The sequence below is a fragment of the Eleutherodactylus coqui genome, chromosome 1, assembly GCF_035609145.1.
Source record: "Eleutherodactylus coqui strain aEleCoq1 chromosome 1, aEleCoq1.hap1, whole genome shotgun sequence".
Lineage (NCBI taxonomy): Eukaryota > Metazoa > Chordata > Amphibia > Anura > Eleutherodactylidae > Eleutherodactylus > Eleutherodactylus coqui.
In genome coordinates, this window is record NC_089837.1 from 471,270,218 (window position 1) to 471,297,914 (window position 27,697).

A 27,697-nucleotide genomic window follows, 5' to 3' on the forward strand; every position below is an offset into this window, starting at 1 on the left:
GGCAGCAAGTGGGGTTATACACTTCTGTATGGCCATAATAATGCACTTTGTAATATACATTGTGCATTAATTATGAGCCATACAGAAGTTATAAAAAGTTTTTTACTTACCTGCTCCGTTGCTAGCGTCCTCGTCTCCATGGTGCCGACTAATTTTTGGCCTCCGATGGCCAAATTAGCCGCGCTTGCGCAGTCCGGGTCTTCTCCTCTTCTCTATGGGGCTCCGTGTAGCTCCGTGTAGCTCCGCCCCGTCACGTGCCGATTCCAGCCAATCAGGAGGCTGGAATCGGCAGTGGACCGCACAGAAGAGCTGCGGTCCACGAAGATAGAGGATCCCGGCGGCCATCTTCAGCGGTAAGTATTGAAGTCACCGGACCGCCGGGATTCAGGTAAGCGCTGTGCGGGTGGTTTTTTTAACCCCTGCATCGGGGTTGTCTCGCGCCGAACGGGGGGGGGGGTTTAAAAAAAAAAAAACCCGTTTCGGCGCGGGACATCTCCTTTAAGGAAAGTTAAGCAGATAACTACTACAAATAAAATAAGTTCCTACATATAAAAGTCAGGGGGGTTTCACATCTGCGCTTGGGGTTCTGAATTCCTGCTCCATTTGGGGAGCCCATGGCTAAATGGCTCTATCTTAGGACAGAACTGAACAGTGCCGAACGGTGACTATAATGGTGTCCATACGCTTTAGACTCAGCTGCCCAACTTTTAGCCAGAAGAAAAAGAACTGCATAAAGCACTATTCCTTCCATTATTTTGTGCAGGATCTGCGGCATAACCTCACTTCCCATATAGAGGATGGAAGCTTCTTTATGGCTATGTACGGCTGCACACAGTATGCAATCGAAATAAAATGGAGCCACCTTCACCTGGTGTCCAAAGAAGCAGCTCATCCTGACACAGGTAAAGAGCAGCACAGAACATGTAATACCACACTGTACTGTAGAGAGGCGCTACTAGACAGCAGCCAGTGTATACAATTCAGTAATAGAAATATATTCCTAGTGAAATGCCCATGCTGATTGACTGGATCTTCCCGCATACGCACATGCTGCAGGACAAGACTACTTGCAATATTGTATGCTGAGTTTTCAAGTTACAATGGCTTGAGAAGACCAATTGTATGCTGAAACTATTATATCTCAAGGCCATTGTAACTTGAGGGATCACTGTATATTATACTTGTTAGATTTGTCTCTTCTTCTGTAATGTGCATTTTAAATCCCTGTTCTCAAATGTACAACGCTCTGGAATTAATGGAGTTTTAAAATATTTAATAATAATAATCATGAGCCTTTACTAGAATCCAGGCTGCCATGGCAACCCATCAGTACCCTATGACCGTACCATGAAGAGGCGAAGGGACGATGGAAGACCCTCACGGCTAATGACTTAGAGGCTGTGGTCAGAATTGACAGTGACATCTAAGTGGTTAAATGTCCACAATTGAAGCTAGCTCCAATCATGGCTGTTGTGGGCGGATTTCAGCTGTTTCATATGACCAGCACCCGGTAGGTCTGACATGAGCTCAGCTCCTGAGCCCACTCTATACATCTACTGAGCCTGCTCCATACCCGCTGTCTCTGTCAGCAAACAATGATGTACATATATATTATTGGTTGTTAAGAGGTTAAACTATACAATGCACACCTCTCATATTAGGGATACAGTCACTGCTTAAAAGCATAGAAAAAAGAACTTTCCAGAAATATTATTATTGCAGGGACTAAAAGTGTAATAATCATAAATGTGATCTAGGTTGATTGCTGTTTGTATGAACTTAGATGTAAATTATAAAGTATATCTACAACATTACGCATTCAGCGCTAACCCATTAACATATTTTATGTAGCTGATGGGGACTAATTATATTAGGAGAATAAATAACCCGGTTCCACAAGAGTGTATACATCAGTGTCAGACGGATCGTCTTCACAACTGCAGCCTCTTCAATGAGAATCCAGGCTTTACTTCCTGAGTCCCTCTTACAAGAAACTGACCAAGCTACTCTGAAAAGGCTTCATGTAAGTGGGATCTTTGGTTCACGTAAGGTAACTCAAAATACAATTTTATACAAAGTGGCAGATATCCCTAAATTAAATGTTTCTTATACTGATTTATTACAAATGACCATCCCGATTTGAAACCCTCATAACTTTTGTTTAATGATACTCAGATACAGAAATTGGATATCAATTGAAAAAAAAAACTAAATTATTCATTTAGCAAAACAGCGAGACCATCCTTGTTGCCTACAACCACCAATCACAGAGCAGCTTTCATTCCTCAAGCTGCTGGGGTAAAATGAAAGCTGCACTGTGATTGGTTGCTTTTGTTAGACAGTTTTGCTAAGTGGGGTCCAAAAAGTTTTTTTCTGCCTTAGTCGTCACTAGGGCCGTATGAGACAAAATGGCTATCAACAAAGACAGGAGAGAGTTTTGTGTAATTGATTTCCACATCTAACAGTCTGTTATTAGTGTGCAACATCATTTTCAAAGGATGTTTGGTGAAGATTCACCCGGCGGGCGCACAACTCGTAAGTGGTACTTTAAATTTAAGGAAAAAGGTTGCAACTGTGAGAGAAAGTCATCCGTCCGTCTACCAGTAACGTGGAAATAGTGCAGTGCGTTTGTGTAAATTTCACACAAAGTCCTCAGAAAAGTCAGAACAAGCAGAGAACAGGACGTCCTGCAGCCGACTGTATGGGAGATTCGGTGCAAACGTTTGCGATGTTATCCCGGCCAATTACACTTGTTACAGGCTCTGAAACTAAATGGTAAAGCGCAGAGACGATCTTTCTGTGAAAGTCTGCCAACTGTAATGGAAACTGATGGTTTCTTGGAATATTTAGTGTTGAGTGATGAAGCCGCCTTCCACCTTTCAGGCAAAGTTAACTAACATAATGTCAGAATCTGGGGAGGAAAACTCACATGTCTACATGGAGCATACGTCTGACTTCCCCAGGGGGAATGTGATTTGCGCTATAACTTGCAGGAAAGTGTATGGCCCCTTCTTTATCCATGAGGAAACAGTCACGGGGATATTGTATCTGGACGCTACAGATATGGCTTCTGCCGAAGCTGGGACAAAGGATCCAAGGTTTTATTTTCCAACGTAATGGGGTGCCCCCCTTAGCTCCTTCCCATTTTCACAATGTAGCTAGAAGTGAGCTCAGTAGGCGACTACTAAACAGATGAATTGGCTAGCAGGTTGTCATGACAGTGAACTTGGACTCCATGTTCCCCAGATCTTACACCTTTGTTTTTTTTTCTGGGGACGTGTTGGAATCTACATGCCCCCCTTACCACCCATCATGTATGATCTGCGAGTACGCATCCCAGAAGACCTTGCATCAGTCATTTATGATCCACTACAATGTGTATGACAGGACCTTGACTACAGGCTCCATGTGTGTCGAATGACAAAGGGGGCTCACATTGATCACCTCTAATGTGGAAAACATTTTTGATGTTGTGCAACAAAACTTTTTGAGTTTCTGTTTTCACGGATATCAAATTTCTGCATCTGAGTGCCATAAAACGTGAATTATAAGTGTTTCAAATCTGGAAGATCATTTATAATAATCCTGTATTCAATTTCACTCTTGGCAACAGTAGAATAGACTGAACACGTGCCCAAGGTGCTAGGTTCCAGAGGAGGCGGAGGCAGGCTGGCACCAACAAGACACTTGTACAGGGTATTATTTAATGCTGGGCAGCAAAATGAATCTTTGCCCCTGGAGAAGAGACGTCTATCTGCACCTCTGACAATATAACTTGTGTATTATCTACAGATTTAGTTGCAGCAGACTGTAATGTAGTAATACAGGATCACCGGGCAGAGGGATGAAGTGACAAGAATTTCATAAAGTGAAATTGGTGGAAAGAAATGACTTACACCAAATGCACACGCAGCGGAATCCGATCCGGTGCCGGCAAGTGACGCCCGCGTACCAGTCCGGATATTTTCTCCTCTGATCTGTGGATGTGCTGGCCGGTGCAGGGAATGACGTGGATCCGTGGTGATTTCAAAATTGACATTTCGGAATAGAAAGCCATCCGTGCGAGTCCTGCACAAAATTAGAGCATGCTGCAATTCTTCCTCTGCGAGCGGAAATTGCATGTGATTTCCGCTCGTGTGTGTTTAAGAATCATTTTACATTGCATGGTATGGGCAGACATTGCTGCAGAATCCGCGGCCAGACACCGCCGCCGATTCCACAGCAAAAATCCGCCTGTGTGCATTGGAGCTAAGTCACAGACATGCTGGAGTATCTGGTTGGCAATGTAAGGTCTACTTCCGGACAAGAACTTAGTAGTTTAGGGTTTGCCTAGTGGCATACATAGGAGAGAGGAAATGTCCCTCACATTATGTCAGGTTTGGCCACGGAGGATAAAAGTGGCCTTTCTCCCCCCCCCCCCCCCCCCCCCCATTTTTCATTACCTTTTAGACAATTTGTAAATGCAGATTTTCTGTAAACTGGAGTCTTATATAAGTTAACATGATTCAACAGCAAGGGGAAGAGAAGCAGTCAGAGCTGGACTCTTTTTGAGGGCCCCATAGCAGCTCCATACTTTGCTTCTATGGTTTGTATGCACTTTGCTTTCTGAAAGTAGCAGGCATCTTCTGCTAATAAGGGTGGTTTCACATATGACTTGGAGGTTCCCTTGTAGATCTGGCTCAAAATAATGAAAGAAAGCGCTACATGCTGCGCTTTTTCTTCAGGCTAAAAGCCGACTATCTGAACAAAAAGAGAATGGCCGCATTATAGTTAATGGGATCCGTTTGGCGCTGTTCAGTTCCATCCTGATACAGAGCTGTTCAGCCCAGGGATTCCCCTTTCCTTGTTCCCGAACAGATCAAGAAACTGGAACCCCCGACGTAGGTGTGAAACCACCATAAACTGTCTTTTTTCATCACAGATGCAGCCCTTACATAAATTCTTAAAGTCTAATTAAGAGTGCAGCATATGCCAATCTATAGCCAGATAAACAGTTGAAGGAATTCAGAATTACGTCTTTAAAGACCATTTAAAGGTTAACAGAGGTCTCCAGGATACAAAAAGTAAAGTTAATTGGAAACAGAAATATACATTGTGACACTTTACATTGTCTGTAGCCATTTCTATAAGAGTGCAGTATATTTTATGTAATCTAATTGTTTTCTCACAGTGTATGTGTTGTGGCAAGTTGGGGTTACTCGCCTATCGGATCGCTATCTTTGCCTTTCAGCAGGAATGGACACCACGTGCATAAAGTCTCCAGAGACTTGGTTTTCTTTCACTTCTGGCTTCCACCAGCCTTTATATCACAGCAAACATGTGTAAACATACCACGCTCAGGGTTGACAACCCACAGGGTCTCCATCACCAACCCTCACCCGAGGAGTCTAGAGGCGTCCTCCTCTGTCAGACTTGGGTTGGGCCCAACTGGCTCGCATGGACCTTAGGCTCCAAGTGGCTGCTGCAGCCTCTCACTCTGGCTAGCAGCCAACTTCCCCCTGAGTGTGTAAGAAACTGACACTTTTATGTTGCCTGCTGCCACACCCACCGGTGTTACCTCTTGTTTCTGCAGCCTGAGTGCCTGTCTACAACCCTCTGAGGGCCATTCTGTGTACTGCACTCCTAAAGTGTATGATGTGGATTTCCGCTTTGGTGTTGCTATAGCCTATCCTTTCATCAGGCCAACAATGTTTGATTGATGGGGATCTGTTCTCTAGGATGCTTGTTGTGCATTACTGTGAAGAAGCAGAAGCATTCCCCTTAATTGTTTACACAGGAGATTCATTTGGATGGCATTGTACAATATTACAGCTCAATCTTATTTACTTGACCTGAAAACAGGGTTGCAGTCCTCCCCGAAAAAAGTATCAGTGTGCCCCAAGGCCTGAGGGAGCATAGGTGGCGTTATCAGTTTAGGCAGAGCTAGCAAAGGTAGAGCTATCCATTTAGTGTCATATTTGTGGCTGTGCTCATGATAATAAAGGGCCTAATTATGTAAGTAGGCACTGGAGTAAAGTATTATATAATTTAAAAGCCATGCATTTGAGCCAGTCTAATTTTTTTTTATCAAAGAGACGTATATTTGAGGTCAGCCTTGCCTGTTATAAAAGTGACATATACAGTTGGTCCAGAAAGTCTTCACATCGTTTTCGGTTTTAAAATTTTTTTTAACACATATTTTTATTGAAAATCTGAAAGAATACAATCTACAGCGTGCCATCATCTTCATGTATAGTATTACAGAAAAATAATGAGATACAAAAGTACTTCTACAAGACTTTCCGCCCCTACACAAAGAAGTCCAAACTTCTTCTCTCCACCCGAGGTCCATTGATGCCAACTACCCACCTAAAATATACAGCATTTGTTTAAGAGTAGTATGCATAATATACTCACAATATATTCAGGGTAAATTTAGAATATACTCAGGAAATGTTTTAGGTATTGAACGTGTGCTCCTCAAACTCCCCAGCCAGCCAATTCTAGAAAGTACCAGGAGGCATCTTGAAAAATCTCTACTAAGTTAACTTTCTGAACAAAAAACATACAAATAAAGCTGTTTCCATTTTTTGAAAAAGGATTTTGCATGTTTTTCTTTTGACCGTTCTATTTCCAAACTATCCATAGTGAGGTATGCCATGATTCAGAGGCGTAACTTGAAGCTCCCGGGCCCCGATGCAAAACCTGTAACAGGGCCCCCAACTATAATGGTTTAGTAATAGTACTGGGTTCCCTATATGCAGAAGAGAGGCCTTATGGGCCCCCTAAGGCTCCTGGGCCCGGGTGCAACCACATCCCCTGCATCCTCTATAGTTATGCCCCTGCCATGATTTGTTGAATCACCTCTGTATCTACCGGTAATGAAGGCTCTAGCCAATGATTTAAGAAGACATGTAATAACAGTTCTCTAGGACTTTTCACAATAGTATTATCAAAAGTGATGTCTGATCAAAATTTCTGTGTTCGAGGACAAGTCCACATCCTTTGGATCATACCGGCCTCTGGTTCTCCACATTGTGGACTCTGTATAACCTTATCCGGAGCATTTGGATGGGGAGGAATATTAAATCCATAAACTGCTCTATGGATAAATTAAAATGGGTCTTCCGACACCTTTTATTAATTACCACCCTCCATATTGCATTCCAACCCTCTACTATCTTAATCGGCAATTCAGGATTTCGAAATTTAGTAGCCCAAACCCCACCTTGATGCCTTTAACTAAAAAGTCCCAGAATAGCCCCTTATGTAAAGAAAACATACATGTAATTGTTGGTGGGGAGAATTCACAATTTTACTAATGGACTCATGATTTTGTACTTCCCTGTAATATAGTCCTACACAACCAGCTAAGTACTGTCCACTCGCAATGACACTGAGGGCTTAAACAGATGGGCATGATTTTGTCCCATTCCGCGGCCGTGAAAATCACGTCTGCAAAGCAGAACAAAGCAAAACCATTGACTTCAATGGTTTCGTTTTCACTAGTGGGATTATCATGCAATAATACCACATGCAAGAAAAGATAAGATTTGCCCTATCTGTCTCGCACATAGGGCAGGACCTATCTTCACGCTTTTTTTTTTTTAAACTCACACACAATAGTATGAGTAGTCAACAAAAAGACCTTGGTTCATACGCTAATTGTATGACTAGTAAGTCATGGACTAAACTGGACATATTGTTATATGCATTCCCAGATCCGTAATTAGGTGGGAAATCTTACAAATCATTATATTTTCTAATTCACCCACTTTATGGTTGTTCCTGAAATCCTTAAATGTGATGTCATAAAATGACAGGCTGGAATGTGTGAGAAACATTGTCTATTAGCCCTTGAGAGTAAACTTTTATATCTTACAAACTCAACTTTGATTGCTTCGAATGATTGGATGTGTCCTCAGCTTACCACTGCAGATCTTACTTGGGGGACTACTTCTATGGGAATCATTATTATTATCATCACCTAGTCATATTGATTAATTTTCCTGAGCACAATCAAGGATATCCTAAGCAGTGACCTTTTTATGTACTTGTGGACTGGAAGGGAAAATTTTGATCTACGGTACAGCGCTAATTAGTCAATACTCATTATTGTCAATATGAATTATTGCCCATAAACCAGGGAACGGAAGGTGCGTGAAATGTTTTTCCATTTATATGTTGCCGGATAGTTGGAATCGCTTCCAACTTTGACTTAATGGAGAAATACCTTACATTAAAGTTTATGGAACCAGTTTTTCTGCTTTACACGCAATAACAATTATACAGTTGTACAAACAATTTTAATTGCACACTCTATGCAATGCCATTTACGTTCTTCCTCTATAAAATTTGATTAGGCTGAGAAAAATGATCCCACTGGAAACAGTGAGATTGTTCTGATTAAAAGTGTAATCAGGCCATAGAGAGCTATAACTACACTTTAGTACTTTTTGGCAGTGAGTGAAAATTACTAGAAGAAGACAAAAGAAGAAAGCATATACTTAGTTCATCTTTGTGCAAAAGTAATGTATGAAAGGGAATCACATTGGAAGTGTGGTCGGATCTATAGACATCACGTTATAGAGCAGGAGTAGCCCAACAGATTGATATATAGATTTGTAGGAAAATCTTCAGTATATCCTGTAATTTATTCATTTACATCTCTGCTCATTCTGAGCTTTGAGGTCCAGTGGGCGGTCCTATCAGTGGCTGACAGCTATTTCTCTATGCACAGTCATACACAGCTGTCAGTCACTGATAGCTCCGCCCACTGGACCTCAAAGCTCAGAATGAGCAGAGATGTAAATGAATAAAATACAAGTTATACTAAATGTATATTATGTCATTTAACAGTACTCATTTGGTTACAGTATTACTGATACTGTTTTGCCGGCGTTGATATTACTTCATACTAAGTACAAGGTATTAGCCTCAGGATTCAGCTCGCTGTATTTGGAGTTAAGTAGGTCTACTAGTTAGTTAGTTATCTCGCTTGGACAATGAGGGTCCGTAGCGCCGATCTAGAATGACCACGACTGAGAGCATTGTTCCATACAGTGTTGATGTCGGAGGAGGTACCATTGCCTATCTGTTGCACCCACAAGTGCCGCAGATGACCAGGGGGCCTCCGCCACCCAGCAAAGGGTCGTCTCTCAATTTTCCTAGCAATTGCTGCGGTAAGCGCACCGTGGGCCGGGACAGCTTCTGACAAGCGTGCAATATGACCAAAAAATGCAAGTCGTCTCCTTGTTATTGTTTTTGTGATTGACTTAAGCCCCATGCAAGCCTGTATCTCGCTGTTTGAGGAAGTCAAACCAACGGACATAGAAAATCTGGCGTTGGTATCACATGTGAAAGGACCCCAGAGGCTCAGTGGTTTGGGACAGCAAGGTCCAAGTTTCCAAGCCGTACAATAATATTGGCATTATGCAAGTCTGGTAAGAGCGGATCTTAGTCCTTGTTGGTCTACTGTAAAGGTTAAATTGCCTACTTATGATTATTCCATTATTTGTTTCCATTATTCTGTTCTTAAATAAACATTGTGTATTTTTGTAACACCTTCTGCTGCATCGTATCTTGATTCTGTGTTGCAATACCACCACCTGCAACACAGTGGCCAATTTGTTGGAGTAAAGTCAGGTGTTTCCAACATCCAGTTTAGGCCGGCTTTACACGACAAGATTTCGATAGCAAAATCCGCAATCGTCACCAGCGTGGACGATCCGTGGTATTCCGTGCCTATTAAAAAAATTAAACATTCCCATGCCCGCTCAGATGAGCGGATAGCAATTGCAATTTCCGGGAGCGGATTTAGAATCACAGCATGTTCCATTTTTTGCGGAATCCGCACGGACGGCTTACATTGAAGTCAATGGAAGCTGTTTGACTTGCAGCCTATCCCCAATGTCAATTGCGTATTGGCTGCGGGTATCCGAATCATCGCCTAGCGACGGTGTGGAAAAAACAAAAATTAAAAAAAAAATCTGTATGGTGCATGACCGACGGCTAGCGTCTGTGGTCATCTGCAATACAGAACTAGCAGGTACGCAGGGTCGCCGGCTGGGGTAAGAGATGGATTCTGCTATGGGCTGCTGCATGTGGAATCTGTCTCTGCTGTGTGCAGCCAGCATTAATTCCTGCGTGCTGCTGCCAGTTTTTCTCTATTATTGAACCTATTTCTCTATTGAAATGTGGTATTACATACCACAAAGGAAAGATTATGTAATACAAGGCCGTATGCAGACTCTTAACTGTGGCTAACAGAAGGGAATCCTGACCAGGGGACTCCCTCTATGATACCAATATTGGGGGATATGGACTGAGACTGTCCTAAATGGTCAGCCTCTTTTACACCTTCTTATCTTTTTTAGTGATTGTAGTATTAGCTTCTTTATTTTCTTGTAAAAAACTGAAATGGCTCTTCCTTTAGTCCAGCTGGGGTGTGGATATAGTAGATTGCATGAATGTCTGATCAAAGTGTTAGGTGATTTTGTGAAGTATCAGTTAGTATGAGTCTTCTGTATTTTGGGTGGAGTTACCTCTTAGAGTCCTAAATTTAGTGGTTTAGGACTCTCTATAGTAACATTACAGTAAAACAAAGCACTTTTAAAGGACAATAGACAAAAGACTTATGAAATTTATCAGCAGCTTCCCAGAGACCGCTGTTATGGAAATACTACAAAACACACTTAAAATGGAGACATGAAAACAAATGCCAGAAATATACAATTTCTAAAAATGATTTCTTATCCTCAAGTTACTTCCAACATATGACAATGAAGGATACATAAAATAAAATGTTGACCTCAAATTACTTTTTATTCTAGTGGGTTGAACTTTGAATGTCTGTAAGACCTGAGGAACATGAAGCAGTGCCAAATCCACAGTAGAAAAGACAACAATGGCAGTCGATGGGCCCAGTTGACTTGGTCTGTTGAGTTCTACCATGGTGTCCTTTGTTTTCACGAGGAAAAATAGGTTGCGCCTCATGTATCAAAGCTAGGGTTGAGAAAAGGTTGAGGTTTAAGCTTTTAAACTTGCTTTAATAAAAAAATTAAATCTAATTGCTCGATATGGGTAACAACTTCAGTTCTTGCCAGGACTAAAGGCCCATTTACACGCAAAGATAATCTTTCAAATGACTGAAAGCTTTAGCAATCTTTTTGCATAAAGTGTTAAAGGCCATTAATAACCATTAACACTTTATCATCTTCATTTGCATGTAAAAGGGCCTCCATGAGCTGTTTGCAGAGCCCAGTGTTTGAGTAATCACACACCCAGCTGTGCAAACAGCTGCATTGTTCTCCTCAAGGCTGCCGGCAGATTAAAATGTTATCTGCCGACTCCCGTGAAAATGACAGCATATGGTCTACTGACAGATAAATGTATTTGCTTTACCAGTCAGTAGCTAAACAATGCATTTTAAGTTCACCTTAAAATCACTATTCAAACCAAGTGCAGGATGCCTGCGTTTATATGTAATGATTATGACTCATTTTCAGTCGTTTGAACGAATGTTGAGCAATAATCGTTACATGTAAATGGGCCTTTCATTTATGATGTTTAAATATATGCTTAGACAAAGAGCAATAGCATCTAGGTCATTCAGGGGCAATGTGGGTGAGGCTCTGGTACGATAGACAAGGATGGATTCACTAGAGACATAAAAATCCAGCACAAATTAATCCGCAACAAAATTTGCATTTCTATCTGTGGAATTGGTGCATAATTATTTGAGATTAGGGGCCCTTTGCATTGCAAAGAGTAGAATTTGCAGCATTTCCGCTGCAAATCTGCATTAAAATCTGCATGCAAGTTTGGTGCTGATTTGTATATGTCACGTGTGAATCTACCATGACTGAAACAAGAAACTACGTAAGCGCAATTTTTCCTGTCATTGTAATGGAGAGGCCACAGAGCTCACTAAACACTTTCATCGCCTACAGTGTTCTACGTATAAGTCTGTCTGTGCCTGCTATTGCAGCTCAATCCCGTTTAAGCACAGACAGGTAGAAAAGAATACATTTACACCTCAAATACATCAAACATTTAAATTTATACTATAGAGCAGTGATGGTGAACCTTTTAGAGAACGAGTGCCCAAACTGCAACCCAAAACCCGCTTATTCATCACAAAGTGCCAAAGTGGCAAAATAGACAGGCTGCAGATTTTGACTGCGGAAATGCTGCGAAATTTGTCATGGAAAGTTTCACCCAGGACATTTAGCAGCATTTCTGCCACATGAAAACATACCCCAGCAGTAATAGTGCCCCCCACAGCGGCCTCAGTAGTAATGGTGACCCCCATAATGGCCTCAGCAGTAATAGTGACCCACACAGTGGCCTCAGCAGTAATAGTAACCCCCATAGTGGCCTCAGCAGTAATAGCGACCTCCACAGCAGCCCCAGTAGTAATAGCATTACTACTGGGGCCGATATAGGGGACACTATAACTAATAAAATCCCCTATATCACCCCTAGTAGTAATAGTGCCCCCTTGAGACCCATATACTAACCCCCTGCTCTTCGTTGAAGCGCCGCTACTCCTCTGCTCGGTGTTGCTGTTGGCACTGATCCCAGGTCACACTGTGATGTCAGTGTGTGCGTCTGGATGCCTCCTCCCCTCTGCTCTCGCCACATGGAAACATACCCCAGCAGTAATAGTGCCCCCCACAGCAGCCTCAGTAGTAATGGTGACCCCCATAATGGCCTCAGCAGTAATAGTGACCCACACAGTGGCCTCAGCAGTAATAGTCAACCCGCACAGTGTCCTCAATAGTAATAGTAACCCCCATAGTGGCCTCAGCAGTAATAGCGACCTCCACAGCAGCCCCAGTAGTAATAGCATTACTACTGGGGCCGATATAGGGGACACTATAACTAATAGTATCCCCTATATCAGCCCCAGTAGTAATAGTGCCCCCTTGAGACCCATATACTAACCCCCTGCTCTTCGTTGAAGCGCCGCTACTCCTCTGCTCGGTGTTGCTGTTGGCACTGATCCCAGGTGCACACTGTGATGTCAGTGTGTGCGTCTGGATGCCTCCTCCCCTCTGCTCTCACGGAACCAAGGAGGAGACGTCAGAAGAGGGGGAGGAGGATCCCGGGTGCACACTGTTGCCACAGTGTGCACCTGGGTTCAGTGCCGCTGAGTGAATACCGGCCCGGGAGTTGCTGCACCCTAGCCGGTATTCACTACATCTAATTCCCCATGGTGTCATATAAGACCTCTGGAGGTCATTCACATTTTTTTTAAATCTTTTTATTTTACACTGTTCCATTGTAACTGGGGCATCTATTGGAGCAGCATCCATAAAACCCCCAGTTGCAGGGAAAACATCCTGCTATAGTAACAATAGTCACTGGCAGAGCTGATCAGGGTCTGCTAGGACACTGCAGCATTGCTGTAACAGGGGACTGACGGCGGTCACGTGATCGCTGTGTCACATAGTGGAAGTAACACTTCTACTTTCACTCTTTAGTACATAGTGCTCACTGAACGCTATGTAGCCTGGAAAGGAGAAGGCAGAAGCGGTTAAAAACTGCTTCTCCCTTCTCTTCTAGGGCCTCTGCTGTGTCTGACAGCCGAAGATGCAACTTACTTCTTAATTGCAGGAGCAGAGGCTTTAAATCCACGCCATATTTTTGCTATCAGCTGGGATTAACCCAGGACCAAACTCTGTAAATTTACAGTAGTTAGTCCTTAAGGGGTTAAATGGGGAAAATAGGCTTCTACCTCACTGGGGTTTTTTGCCTTCCTCTGGATCAACATTGGGGGGTATATAGCCTTAAATGGATGGACATATGTCTTTTTCATCCTAACATTCTATGTTGCTGTATTTGATTACATAAAAACTGAAGTCATTGTGATTATCATTGTCTGCTAGTACATAACAGCATGTCTTGTTGTGTGCGGTGACACTAGGTCAGTCCAAGTTTACTATGGTCTAGTTTATTCCAGTTTGGGGAACCTACTCTGTTATCGTTCATCATTTCCTGATGCTCACTCTTCTGAACCCTTCACTGTGTCCTCAGGAAGGGAGGTTTCCTTCAAACACTCCTTAATGACTTCCACGCAGATAGGGAACATGACAACTCTATTCACATCTTCCCTTGATTCATTTCATGATGATACCATCCATAGCACAAGGTCATGGAATACATGTGTTGATAAATTGTCTAATAATCACAGCACATTGCATGCAACTCACTAAGTGTTGGAAGTAGCCTAGTACAGAGGAAGGATCTTGTAAAATAGTCTTGAAAATGAAGTATCCCTGTCACACATATCATGGAGCAAGACAATAAGGCTATGGTATATAGTAGATATATTGGCTATATATATACAGATGAAGACAGATATAGAAAGTCTGGCACATCAGAAATTCCATAAAAGGTCTGGTCCTATGCCACCATATTAAAACCGGTGCAACGCCCAGCTCAGTGCAGGATCCATTAACCCCTTAGTGACGGCCCCATCTGGATTCTACGTCCTGGCCTTCTGGGCTTTATTCCTAGAGGACGTAGAAATCTGCATCCTCTAGGAATAAAGGCCCTGCAGGCTCAGGACGTGATAGCTCCATGCTGCCGCTTACCGGAGGTAGCCGAGAGCATGGAGCTGTCATCCAGGGCCGCGGGACCCCACCTCCGGTAACGCGATCACGTTAAAGTCAATGTAAAGTAAAAAACAATTAAGATTTCAGCTCCCCTTACGGATCGGATCCGTAAGGGGAGCTGAGAGTACTCACCCCCGCTCCTCCGCGCCGTCTGGCATCTTCAGACTTCTCCCCGACCCTGCCGCCGGTGTCTGCACATGCGTGCCAGACGCATAACGTCACGCGCATGCGCAGAGAGCCGGGAGGCCCAGGAGATTTAAAAACTTCCTGCTCCCGGTTAGTATGAGTAGCCGATAGCAGGGAGCTGTCACCGGGAGCCGCTGTATGCGGTTCCCGGTCGCATGATCGCTGCTATCCAATGGATAGCAGCGATCATGTAAAAGTAAAAAAAGTTTAAAAAGTGTAAAAAAAAAAAAAAAGATAAAAAGTTTGTTTCATCCCCCCTAATGGATCATATCCATGAGGGGAGATGAAATTAGGTACCTTAAGCCATCAGATTTATCCGCGGACCTTGCCCGGCTTCTGCACACGCGTCCGTCGCCAAAATGGCGGACGCAGACGCAAAAGCCGCAGATTGGCGGGGTAATTTAAAATCTCCCCACACCTGGCTACTAAATGTAGCCAAGAGCCTGGAGATTTTATGGGGTGTCATGGTACGCTTTTCTCAGTCACGTGATCGCCGTTATCCAAAGGATAACGGCGATCACATAAAAGTAAAAAAAACCCTTAATTTTCACCTCCCATCACGGATCGGATCCGTGCAGGGAGGTGAAATTACTTAAATAAGGCCACCGGCGAGGTCCTCTGATGGGATCCTTATCCACGGACCTTCCCCCAGTTTTGACGCATGCGTCCGTCGCCAAAATGGCGGACGCAAGCGCAGAAGCTGGGGAGGGCAAGAGGAAATTTAAAATCTCCTTGCTCCTGGCTACTAAAGGTAGCCAAGAGCTTAGAGATGTCACGGGGGGCCGCGTTGAGCGGTCTTCGGTCACATGATCACCATTATCCAATGGATAATGGCAATCACGTAAAAGTCAAACGACAGTTAAAGTTTGACGCTCCGTTCAGTTTGGGCCCCGTTGTGCATCCAGACAGAAAATTAGGGCCACAATGGGTATGTTTCTGAACACGGGACAAATGGGGGTATACATTTTGGGGTGAACGTCTTCATTCCTATGTATGCTGTACAAAAAAAACTATTTTTAAAATGACATAATTGCCAAAAAAACAAAAATTGTAATTTATTCCTTCTGCTTTGCTTCGATTAATTTATAAATGGTGGGGTCAAAATACGCAGTACACCCCTAGATTAATGCGTTAAGGGGTGTAGTTTTTAAAATGGGGTCATTTGTGGGGTCCTCTGTCGTTTTGGTCGATCACAGGTTCTACAAGTGGGCAATGGGCCTGAAACACCTTCAACCGAAATGTCTGTTCTGAAAACCACCCGCTGCGCCTTCCAGTTAGGGCCCCGTTGTGCATACGGACAGAAGATTAGGGCCACAATGAGTATGTTTCTGAACACGGGACAAACGGGGCTATCCATTTTTGGGTGAAAGCCTCCATTCATATGTCTGCTGTCCAAAAAAACCCAGTTTTTAAAATCACATAATTGATTAAAAAAAGAAAAAAAAAAACGTAATTTTTTTCTTCTGCTTTGCTTTGATTCATTCAAAAACTGTTGGGTAAAAATATGCAGTACACCACTAGATTAATGCGCTAAGAGGTCTAGTTTCCAAAATGAGGTCATTTGTGGGGGTCCTCCACGTTTTGGCCGCTCGAGGAGTCTACAAGTGAGCAATGGGGCCTAAAACGCCTTCAAGCAAAATGTCTGATCTGAAAGCCACCGGCTGCTACTTTCGGTTTTGGCCTCGTTGTACATACGGACAGAAGATTAGGGCCACAATGGGTATGTTTCTGAACACAGGACAAACGGGGGTATGCATTTTGAGGTGTAAATTCTCTTTTTTATGTGCGCTATAGAAAAAAATCCTGTGTTAAAAATTACATATTTGCATAAATATGAAATTTTATTTTTTCTACTCTAAATTGCATTAATTCCTGAAAAGAAACTGTGGGGTCAAAATACTCCTGACCCCCCTCAGTAAATACACTAAGGGGTGTGGTTTTTAAAATGGGGTCATTTGTGGGGTTATCTATCATTCTGACACTCATGAGCCTTTGCATCCTTGGCTTGGTGCTGGAAAATAAAGTGTTCCTCAAAATGTTGATAATTTAATGTTAAATTTGTACGTCTCCTAAATGGTTAAAAAAACCGAAAGTTTTTCAAAGTGCGTCCAGAATAAAGTGAACGGATGGAAATATATATCTGAGCAAAAATTTATACAGTATGTTTGGACATATTTAAGATATTACAGTTGAAAATGTAAAAAAAAAAATGACAATTTTTTCAACATTTTCCCATTTTTGGCATTTTTAATAAATATGCACAAATTCTATGGGTCTATTTTTACACCCAAATGAAGTACAACATGTGGCGAAAAAACAATGTCAGAATCACTTGAATATGCAAAACCTTAACGGAGTTATGATATGTTAAGTGACGCATGTCAGATTTCCAAAATTTGGCTCCGTCACTAAGGCGCAAACAGGCTTCGTCACTAAGGGGTTAATTATCCCAGTCAGATATTTGTCCAGTCTTTGTTTAAACACTTCCATTCAAGGAGAACTTGCCATGTCCTGTGGTAACCTGTTTCACTCATTGATCACCCTCACTGTCAGAAAGTTTTTTCTAATATCTAATTTGTGTCTCCTCCCTTTCAGTTTCATCCCATTGCTTCTAGTATTTTCTTGTGCAAATGAGAATAGGGCTGATCCCTCTGCACTGTGACAGCCCTTCAGATATTTGTAGACAGCTATTAAGTCTCTTCTCAGCCTTCCTTTTTGCAAGCTAAACATTCCAAGATCCTTTATCCGTTCTTCATAGGACATGATTTACAGACCGCTCACCATCTTGGTAACTCTTCTCTGAACTTGCTCCAGTTTGTCTATGTCTTTTTTAAAGTGGGGTGCCCAGAACTGGAGACAGTATTCCAGATGAGGTCTGACTGAGGAAGAGTAGAGGGGGATAATGACCTTGCGTGATCTAGACTCTATGCTTCTCTTAATGCATCCCAGAATTGTGTTTGCCTTTCTGGCTTCTGCATCACATTGTTGACTCATGTTCAGTCTATGATCTATTAGTATACCCAAGTCTTTTTCACATGAGCTGCTTAGCCCAATTCCTCCCATTCTGTATGTGCTTTTTTCATTTTTCTTGCCCAGATGTAGGACTTTGCATTTCTCCTTGTTAAATACCATTCTGTTAGTCGCCGCCCACTGTTCAAGCTTTCATTCCTTTTTGAATAGTCTCTCTCTCTTCCCTAGTGTTAGCTATCCCTCCTAGCTTTGTGTCGTCGACGAATTTGATCAGTTTCCCATCAATTCCCTCCTCCAAATCATTTATAAACATGTTAAACAACACTGGGCCTAGGACAGAGCCTTGTGGTACCCCACTTGATACATTCTTCGACTTGGATGTGCAGCCATTTATGACCACTGGTGGTCAGTTTTTCAATAAGTATGGTATGAGATACTTTGTCAAATGCTTTAATAAAGTCAAGATATACTATATCCACTGCATTTCCCTGATCAACCCAGTCGGTGACTCTGTCATAGAAGGAAATTAGATTAGTCAGGCATGACTTGTTTGTTACAAACCCATGCTAGTTCTGGTTAACTACTCCATTTTTATCCAAGTACTTGCATGCATGCTGGTTAGTAATTTGTTAGGCTCATAGGCCTGTAGTTTCCTGGATCCACCTTCTTCCCTTTTTTGAAGATAGGGACAACATTTGTCCTTTTCCAATCTTTGGGGACTTCTTCTGTTCTCCAGGAATTTTCAAAGATTATGGCGAGTGGCTCAGCAATTACCTCCGCTGCTTCCTTTAGTATCCTAGGATGTAATTCATCTGGACCTTAAGACTTGAATTCATTTAAGTTAGCTATGTGTTCCCTCACCATCTCTCTGCTTATAGATAGCCTGCATTCTTTTATTCTCCCAAAAGCACAGAGAAGGTCAATTGATGTTCCATCTACATTCTGAGAGAAAACAAATACAAAATAGGAATTTCAAAGTTCGGCCTTCTCACGTCATTCTTAACCAATCCTCCATTTTCATCTTGTAAGCATCCCATAGCATCTTTGACTTTTCTTTTTGCTTTTGACATACCCCTAAAATCCTTTATTTATCACTTTTGGCCTCGATTCATTCTTAGCTTTAGCTTATCTGACACTTGCCCTATAGTTTCTGCAGACCACATTATGTTCTTCTTTAGATATTTCCCCCCCTCTTTCCATTTGATAAACACATTTTTCTTCCTTTTTAATGTGTGTGTTAGTTCTGTTTTCATCCACCCTGCTCTCTTTAAATGCCTTCTATTCTTTCTTCTTTTAAGGATTGTTAATGATTGTGCTTTGAGAATCTCATTTCACAATATTTCCCAACCTTTTCTCAGGTTTTCCTCCTTTTTTTATCCAATATTCAAGGGTAGCATGATCCCTGACTCCTAAGGTCCCAGACACCTTTACTTCCTCAACTGTTCCCTCCCGGTTGATAAGAATTAGGTCCAAGATAGCAGGTCTCCTTGTTTTCTCTTCTACCTTTTGGAAGATAGCAAGAGCAGATAAGAATTTGTTGGATCCATTACTTTTACCTGACAGAGATTCCCAACAAATGTCTGGATAGGTAAAATCTCTCCTGATCACTATGTCATGCTTTTTTGAGAGCTTGGCCATCTGATGTAGAAAGAGTTCATCAATATCTTTTGCTTGTCCAGGTGGCCTATAGTAAATGCCTACAATAGTGTCCTTTCTGTTGTTCTCTCCTTGTATTCTTACCCAAACAGTTTCTACAAAACTTTCATGCTCTGAAACTTGAATCTCCGTGGAGATGAATGTTTTCCTAACATACAACGCAACAACTCCTTCTCTTTTATTAGGTCTGTTTGTTATAAATAAGTTGTATCCTTCAAGCCTTGTATCCCAATCATATGTATCATTCCACCAAGTTTCCGTGATGCCTATGACATCATATTTCTCTTCCTATGTTAGGAGCTTCAATTCTCCTTGTTTGTTTCCCATGCTCTGTGCATTTGTGTAGAAACATTTTAGTTTGTGATCGGTGTCTCTTGCTCCTCTACTTTCCTTCTGAATTTTTTTTGCCTTTGTTCTTTCTTTCCACTTCTAATAGCGAGGTTCTCAAATGTATTAATTAGCTGTATATTTTTGCCTTTCACTTCCCTTTCCATATTGTTCTAGTTTAAAGCTCTGCTAATGAGTGAAGCAAGGCACCCACCAAATATATACTTACCTGTTTTTGTAAGGTGCAACCCGTCTCTAGCAAGGAGTCCATCATATAGGTAATCCACTTCATGGTCTAGAAATCCAAATCTTTGCTGAAGGCACCATCGACATAGTCAGTTGTTCACCTCTAGAATTCTGTTCCATCTTCTTATTCCATGGCCATCCACTGGGAGGATGGATGAGAAGACCACCTGTGCTCCTAGTTCCTTCACCTTCTTTCCGAGGTCTTCAAAGTCTCTGCAGATAGTTCCAAGGTCCTTTTTTGCAGTGTCATTTGTCCCTACATGTATTCGTAGGAATGGGTGGTGTTCTGTAGGACTGAAGAGTCATGATAGCCTATCAGACACATCTTTGATTTGTGCACCTGGAAAACAGCACACCTCTCGTAAGGTGTTCGGTCTGCAGAGAGTTGCCTCTGTTCCTCTCAATAGCGAATCCCTCACAATCACCGCTCTCCTTTTCTTCTTCACAACAGCACTTCTTTTTCTCCACTCAATGTGTGAATGCCTCCTTTGTATACAAGTTATATGTTCAGCTATTTTGATTTGAGCTAATTAATTGTGCATCCTACATAAGGTTACTCAAAAAGTGACTGCAATGGAGATTCAGGACCCAAAATAAAATGACGAATCCCGCTAAGTCGCAGCGCAATGTTAAAGGGGTTGTCCCGAGGCAGCAAGTGGGTCTATACACTTCTGTATGGCCATAATAATGCACTTTGTAATATACATTGTGCATTAATTATGAGCCATACAGAAGTTATAAAAAGTTTTTTACTTACCTGCTCCGTTGTTAGCGTCCTCGTTCCCATGGAGCCCGACTAATTTTCGCCCTCCGATGGCCAAATTAGCCGCGCTTGCGCAGTCCGGGTCTTCTGTAGTCTTCTATGGAGCCGCTCGTGCCAGAGAGCGGCTCCGTGTAGCTCCGCCCCGTCACGTGCCGATTCCAGCCAATCAGGAGGCTGGAATCGGCAGTGGACCGCACAGAAGAGCTGCGGTCCACGAAGCAAGAGGTTCCCGGCGGCCATCTTCACAGGTAAGTATAGAAGTCACCGGAGCGCGGGGATCAAGGTAAGCGCTCCGGTAAGCTGTCTGTACGTCCCTGCATCGGGGTTGTCTCGCGCCGAACGGGGGGGGGGTTGAAAAAAAAAAAAACCCGTTTCGGCGCGGGACAACCCCTTTAAGTATGGATAAGATCTGGAAAAACAAAGATAGTCAATGCAATCATCTTCCCAATCATAACTTATGGCTGTAAAAGTTGGACACTGAAGAAAATGTATCGGAGGAAGATTGATGCCTTTTAACTCTGGCACTGGAGGAAACTCCTATTAATTCCTTGGACCATTAAGGTCATAAACAAGACAGTCCTGAACTGCATCAAGCCAAAGTTTTCATTGGACGGCAAAAATCACAAAACAGAGAGTTTGATACTTCGGCCACATAATGCGAGCTAATTCATTAGAAACATAATGCTTGGAGTGGTCAGTGGCAAAAGAAGAACTGGCCACCAAAGAACATGCTGGCTTGATACTATCAAAGTCGACGCCAACCTGCAAATGATCGAACTGAAAGAGGCCGTACAAAACAGAACCACATAGAGAGGGCTGATCTATAAAGTGTCTGAGAGTCGGCCTCGACTAAATGGATAGAGATAGACATAAGTTTGCAACCAGTACTATGAATGTGGCTGTAAGAGATGCAGGTGGTTGATAATGGCGCGGCAGTGGACAGACGGAGGCAAAACAGTTTTATGCAGCAATCACTAACACCTTACCATACAATATGGTCCAGTTCACTCTCTCATCATTAGAGGGCACAATACTTCAAATGTTGAAAAACAGGATACAGTCCTGAACATATAATATACTAGTAATTATTAGGAAATTATATAGAACCAGTGTTTCTGGTGGCACGATGCACCACACAGCTCTGCTACATGTGTGACACACACACAGAGCTCTGCTACATTGCATTCACATATAAACTGCACACGATTTACAAGCTTCAGCAGCTCGCTGAGGAGACATGTTTGCTCGTAGCTTTCGCATATCTGCTACACGAGTTTTACGAACTTCAGCTGTCCGCTGAGGAGACATGTTCACTCGCAGCTTTTGCATATGTGCTGCATGAGATTTGCAAACGTCAGCTGGTGGATGGGGTGAAATCGTTGCTTGTCACTGTGTCATGTAAGCTGCATTAGCTTCACAGTGGTGCTGAACCCTCTGTGGTGACATGTTTGACACTGGGCAACGGTTGACGATTAGATGAAGGCTGGACTGGTGTTGGCGGCATTAGTACTTGAGATGACCTGATATCACATTCAGGAAATGTGAAGATAGTGGTGAAGTGCTATGCTACAATGCTGTTGGTCAATATGCACTGCCAGCTATGTATATGGACATTTGTGAGGTGTCATTTATTGGAGTCTCCACACAGGGGTGCAGCTGTCTCACAATCAGCTACAAACTGGCAGACTGAGTACTGCTGTATCCATAGCAACTGTGGCTGCAAGGGTTTGTGAGGGATGTAGTCTGCCGATAGTTCCTCGTTCAGTGCATAAGGAGGATAAAGGACCTGTGATGTCACCATCGTGTGATCAGGGGCGGAGCTAAGAGGCGGTAACTGATTACATGATGGGGACATCATCACAGATGCTGTTAGGCTCTGCATGTAATTCACACAGCACACACACAGACGGACGGACAAGTGGTTGTTATCACTTTGATTAGCACATGGGCCTAGCGCCCACAACATAACAGTCTCTTAGGACTTCTTCAGATGGGCGTGCTTTTGTCCCGTTATGAGGCCGCGATAATCATGACCGCATAGTGGAATGAAACAAAACTATTGATTTCAATGGTTTCCTTTTTACTAGTGGGATTCTCGCAGTTTAACAGTATGGGCGAGAAAAGATAGGACTTACCCCATCTTTCCTGCACATCGTATTAACTACGTACGGGAAAGACAGGGCAGCACCTATCTTCCCACTGTTGAAAGATGCACAGAAAAGTAGCGCATGCTGCGTTTTGCGTCATTCTCTGATGGATGAAAAAGTTGCACAATACAGTAAACCACTAAAATGCATTTTCAGCCAAAAACCTAAAACAGATGTTAGTAAATTAGAAATGGCGGTTTTAGTTTACACACATGCAGTATATGCATATGCATTATTCCAGTTCCTTTTACAGACTTCTGTGTGAAATTCATTTTTCTACCACAAGATGGCAGCAAGTAGACTTCAAAGTGAACTACTAGTTATTTTATAGGTGAGCTTTGGCTGATGAAATGGAGACTAGGTATAATTAAGCATGCCTACAATGCCATAGGATTCTATGACATGGATTCCCATAGGAAACAATGGGACACTGAAAAGACAAGGGGAAATGTTTTTCAAACAGAGGTGCATTTGGTTTGTCTCTTTGCTGTTGGACAGTGGATTTATAGAACTATAGAACAATGCTATGCGGGAAAGAAATCGTGGCATGTTCTATATGGCTGCGTGATCTTGTATTGCAGCACTATTGTTTTCAATGGGGCCGCTGCTGCTGCCAGCCCCATTAAAAGACAATGAGGCTGCAATGCAAGATCACGCTGCTAGGTAGAATATGCTGCAGGTTGTTTCCCGTATAGCTTCGTATTGCGGTGCCATGCGGGAAAACATCACTCATTTCTATGACCCCATTAATGGGGTTCATATTTGTGCGGGATTTGTGCCTCTTGCAACGCTCCAGTCTTGCGTGATTTTGACGCCAGTGTGAAGGCAGCCTCAAATGTTAAATGAGCTGGTATAATTCTCTTCAGAAAAGTGATGCCCAAATATAAGAATTACTGTTATTCCAGAAATTTTGTTTCTTGCTAGCAATTATCTACTATGAGACTTAAATGCGGAAAAATGATGGGGATAATATGGAGATGCTGAAATGCTACAATTGTGTTACTAAGGAAGTCTGTTATTTGGAACTGATATATCAGGCAGAATTCACACAATTTTGCCGTAATTTAAAAAAACCTAAAACATTTGTACAGAAAATGCTACTTGTGATCATTCTATCTATGCCCTTGTATGGAATAATTAAAATTGATTGAGGGGAAAATTAGTCACATATTGCTGAACAGGCCTTACAGCTGCCCATACACACAATATAGTTGTCTACTGACTTTGACCAATATGGCTGACCATCGTTTGAAAATTAAACACAAACGATCATTTGCACTGGCTGGTAACAGCCTACTAGCTGACAAAAAAAGGATCTGCCAAGTTGGCGTGCCCACTCAGGTTTTTTATTATTAAAAAACTATTTCCCTGATCTGCTGGTTTGAGATCCTTGCATTATTTGACACACATGTCGATTGACGCTCGTGTCCTTTTCTTTTACATAGGCCAAGAATCAGCTTATGGGGACAAACTTTCGCTATTATGACCATTTGTCCCTGTAAATTTCCCTGTACGGAACAATCAGATGACAAAAAAGCATTCAGTCATTCGCCAGCTGATTATTGGTGCCTTAAGCATTTGGAGGAACACTTGGGCTCGATAATCTGCACTTATAAAAAGACCTTTATCAGTCTTGTGTGTTAATAGTTGGATCATTTCTATGAACCATCTGACATATCATTTAGCAAATGCATTCCAGTTGATACTAAGCAGGCATATGGGTAGCTTAAAGTGGTTCTCCCACGTCTAGCAGTTTTCAGACAGCTTCATATATTGCACAGTGGCCATGGCTGGCATTGCAGGCTGAATCCTATTGAAGTGAATGGGACCGAGCCTGCAGTAACAACCTGGGCCACTCCACAATGTATGGAGCTGTCTGGAAACAGCTAGAAGTTGGACAACACCTTTAATACGTTTGTTGAAATTAGTATATTTTTATTAAATGACCCTTTTCTTATACAGTTTCCAACACATGAAACAGGACATTAGGGCTAGTCCATGGGGAGATGGAGCCTGGTATCTTGCAAAAGTAGGATAGGAAAAATACAGTCCTACATAGTTTCTGTAATGTAGAAGCCATGTATAACATTGTGATGTAATGAAAAATCACTACTGTATAATGTTGTTATTGTAACCCCAATGGGTCCCTCTGATTTCATTGCCTGTTCCAAATTGGTTATTGAGAAGGCATGCATGCAGACAGCTGACACTTGACACAGGTTTGTGTATTAAAGACAGTGTATATCTGATTTATTAATAGTATCATGGTACATATATACTCCAAATGAAGTAGCAATACAGATACATACCCTTAAAGTCATAACAACTCAGGTTCTAGTTTCTATGTTAATGTTATATGTTAATTCCTTAAGGTGTGCTCTACTACTGAAACATGTGATATCCTAGTGGATTTCTTTATCAGTTGTGAGGGCCCCAGAGCACTCTCAGACAGCTTTTCCCCAGGGAAAGAAGTGTGGGAGTTATGAGAAGCATCTTGTACATACCAGCATAAAATACTGAACTAGTTAACCATTTAGATGCTGTTATTTACCTGCTGCTTATTTTAGCTGGAGGCAATACCAATACATATATATAAGCGTATTCACCTAAGCTGAATTGAGAAACAATCACAGAAATTACATAGATATATATGTGCATATAATAGAATACATATATTATTACTATAACAATGTCAAAGGGTGCCAGTTCTGGCAATGATTTACTTTATTACTTCAAAAATTATATTTGGACTATTCTTTAGGCCGTTCTTACGTGAACGGATTTGAATTGCGGATTCCGTGATTGCCGTCCACATGTATGATATTCAGTAATATATAGTCAATCAAATGCATAGACTTTCGCTAGTTCGCTAACACTTGTGGGTATGAATTGCGAATTCAGCGAGCGTAAGAAAAATTGCAGCATGCTCTATTTTACCGTGAATACTGCATGTATGAACTCCATTGATCTCTCTGGATGCGTTCAATCCACAGTGCATACGCAATTACATTGCATATGGACTCAGATTCGTACGGAAGTTGCTAGAAGAACAAATGGTATAAAGAAAGCAGGAATTTGTGGGCAGACAATGTGAGACAGTGTTTGGAAAGCAGCACACCATCCAGGTCTGCAACCTCCGCTTACTCTTCTGTGCTCTTTTTTAATGGTTTATACTACTTTCAAAATAAGTTGTATAAACCAGCCAAGCCTGGAGAGCAGTATCCCGGTCTGAAGGCTCTCAGAACATTTCACCATGATAGCACAAGAGAATGTTGGCTGGGCGGTCGCCTGAGTAATAGAAGGGTGCTTCCGTGGGGTTGGGCAACCTTCTGATGTCATTCTCTGCTTGCGTTCGTTCTTCCATGTGGACAATACACGGTCAAGCACTGTACATCCACGTGGAACACTATATCCATATGCATCCATACGCAATTCACTTCAAGGTTCATATCCAGCTCTTCCTCTGTGGATATCTGACCTGTTTGTGTGAGCCCTGCCCTATACTGATTAATTTAATATTTTAATACATACATGTAACGTAAATAAGTTATGATTTTACAATAAATAAGGTATGGTGGTAACCATAAAACATTATCATAAAAGCAATACATCCATACATTGGATGCTGGTAACACAAGTGTGGCAACTTGCAAAATGCCAGAATATCTTCATAAATATATTAATTATTTCATTCATAAATGTATACCTATGTTTGTATATATGTAAACTTATATATAAGTTTTTATATACCACTGTATGATCAGTGCATCAGGAACACCTACTCAATAACGGGTTGGTCTACCTATTTAGTAGGTGATCATGGCTTTCAGACGTCAGGGAACAGATTCCACAAGGTGGAGAATATCCTTCATACTTAACACTCAACACAAGCCATGCCCGCTGTAGCAGCTCCATCAGTTGGTGAACATTTTGCATAGAAGTGGGAGCAGATCTCACAGCCCTTTCCAGCATATTCCAAACATGTTCAATAGGGTTACAGGCTGATGCGTCTGGGGTCCAAGGGAGTGTGGAGAAGTCATTGTCCTGTTCCTCCAAACAGTCCCTAGTGATATGAGCATGATCACATAGAACGTTGTTCTGTTGAAAGATGGAACTGCGGTTGGGGAACACTTCCTGAAAATATGGGTGCAGGTGATCAGCTAACAGGTCCATGTAGCATTCACCATTCAATGATTGTGGTAAGATGACCAACGGGGTTGGCCCATGTCAGGAAAACCCTTCCTTCGAACATGACACCACTACTACTGACCTGTTGAATCCCAATGGTGCACCCATGGGATACGACTTTATGCCAAATGCGGACACAGACATCCAAATTATATTTCAGCATAAAACGGGACTCACTGCTCCAGATAAGCTCCTTCCATGTGTCTAAGGCCCACTGATATCATTCCTGGCCCCATGCAAAGCATTGTTGATCATCGGGGGCACACTTGTGAGTCTTTAGCTACTGAACTGCAGACGATGCAAGGTGTACCATATGATCATTGTCTAACTTCCCCGCTTTTGTACTGCCGGATCAATTAGTTCACTGTGGCACATTGTTACTAGATACCAGGTGTGCCATCCTATATTCACCTCTAGGATCAACCACATGGCCTGCTGCTATGTGATCTTCTGTCGATGTCTGTCCATGGTTCAACCAGTCTTGGTACACTCTTGATACTCTGGTTCTGAAACAGCCAATAAGTGCTACTGATTCAGCAATACTGACACCATATCTCTGGGTACCAACAATCTGCCCATGGTCAAAATCATTCAAGTCATCACATTTACCCATG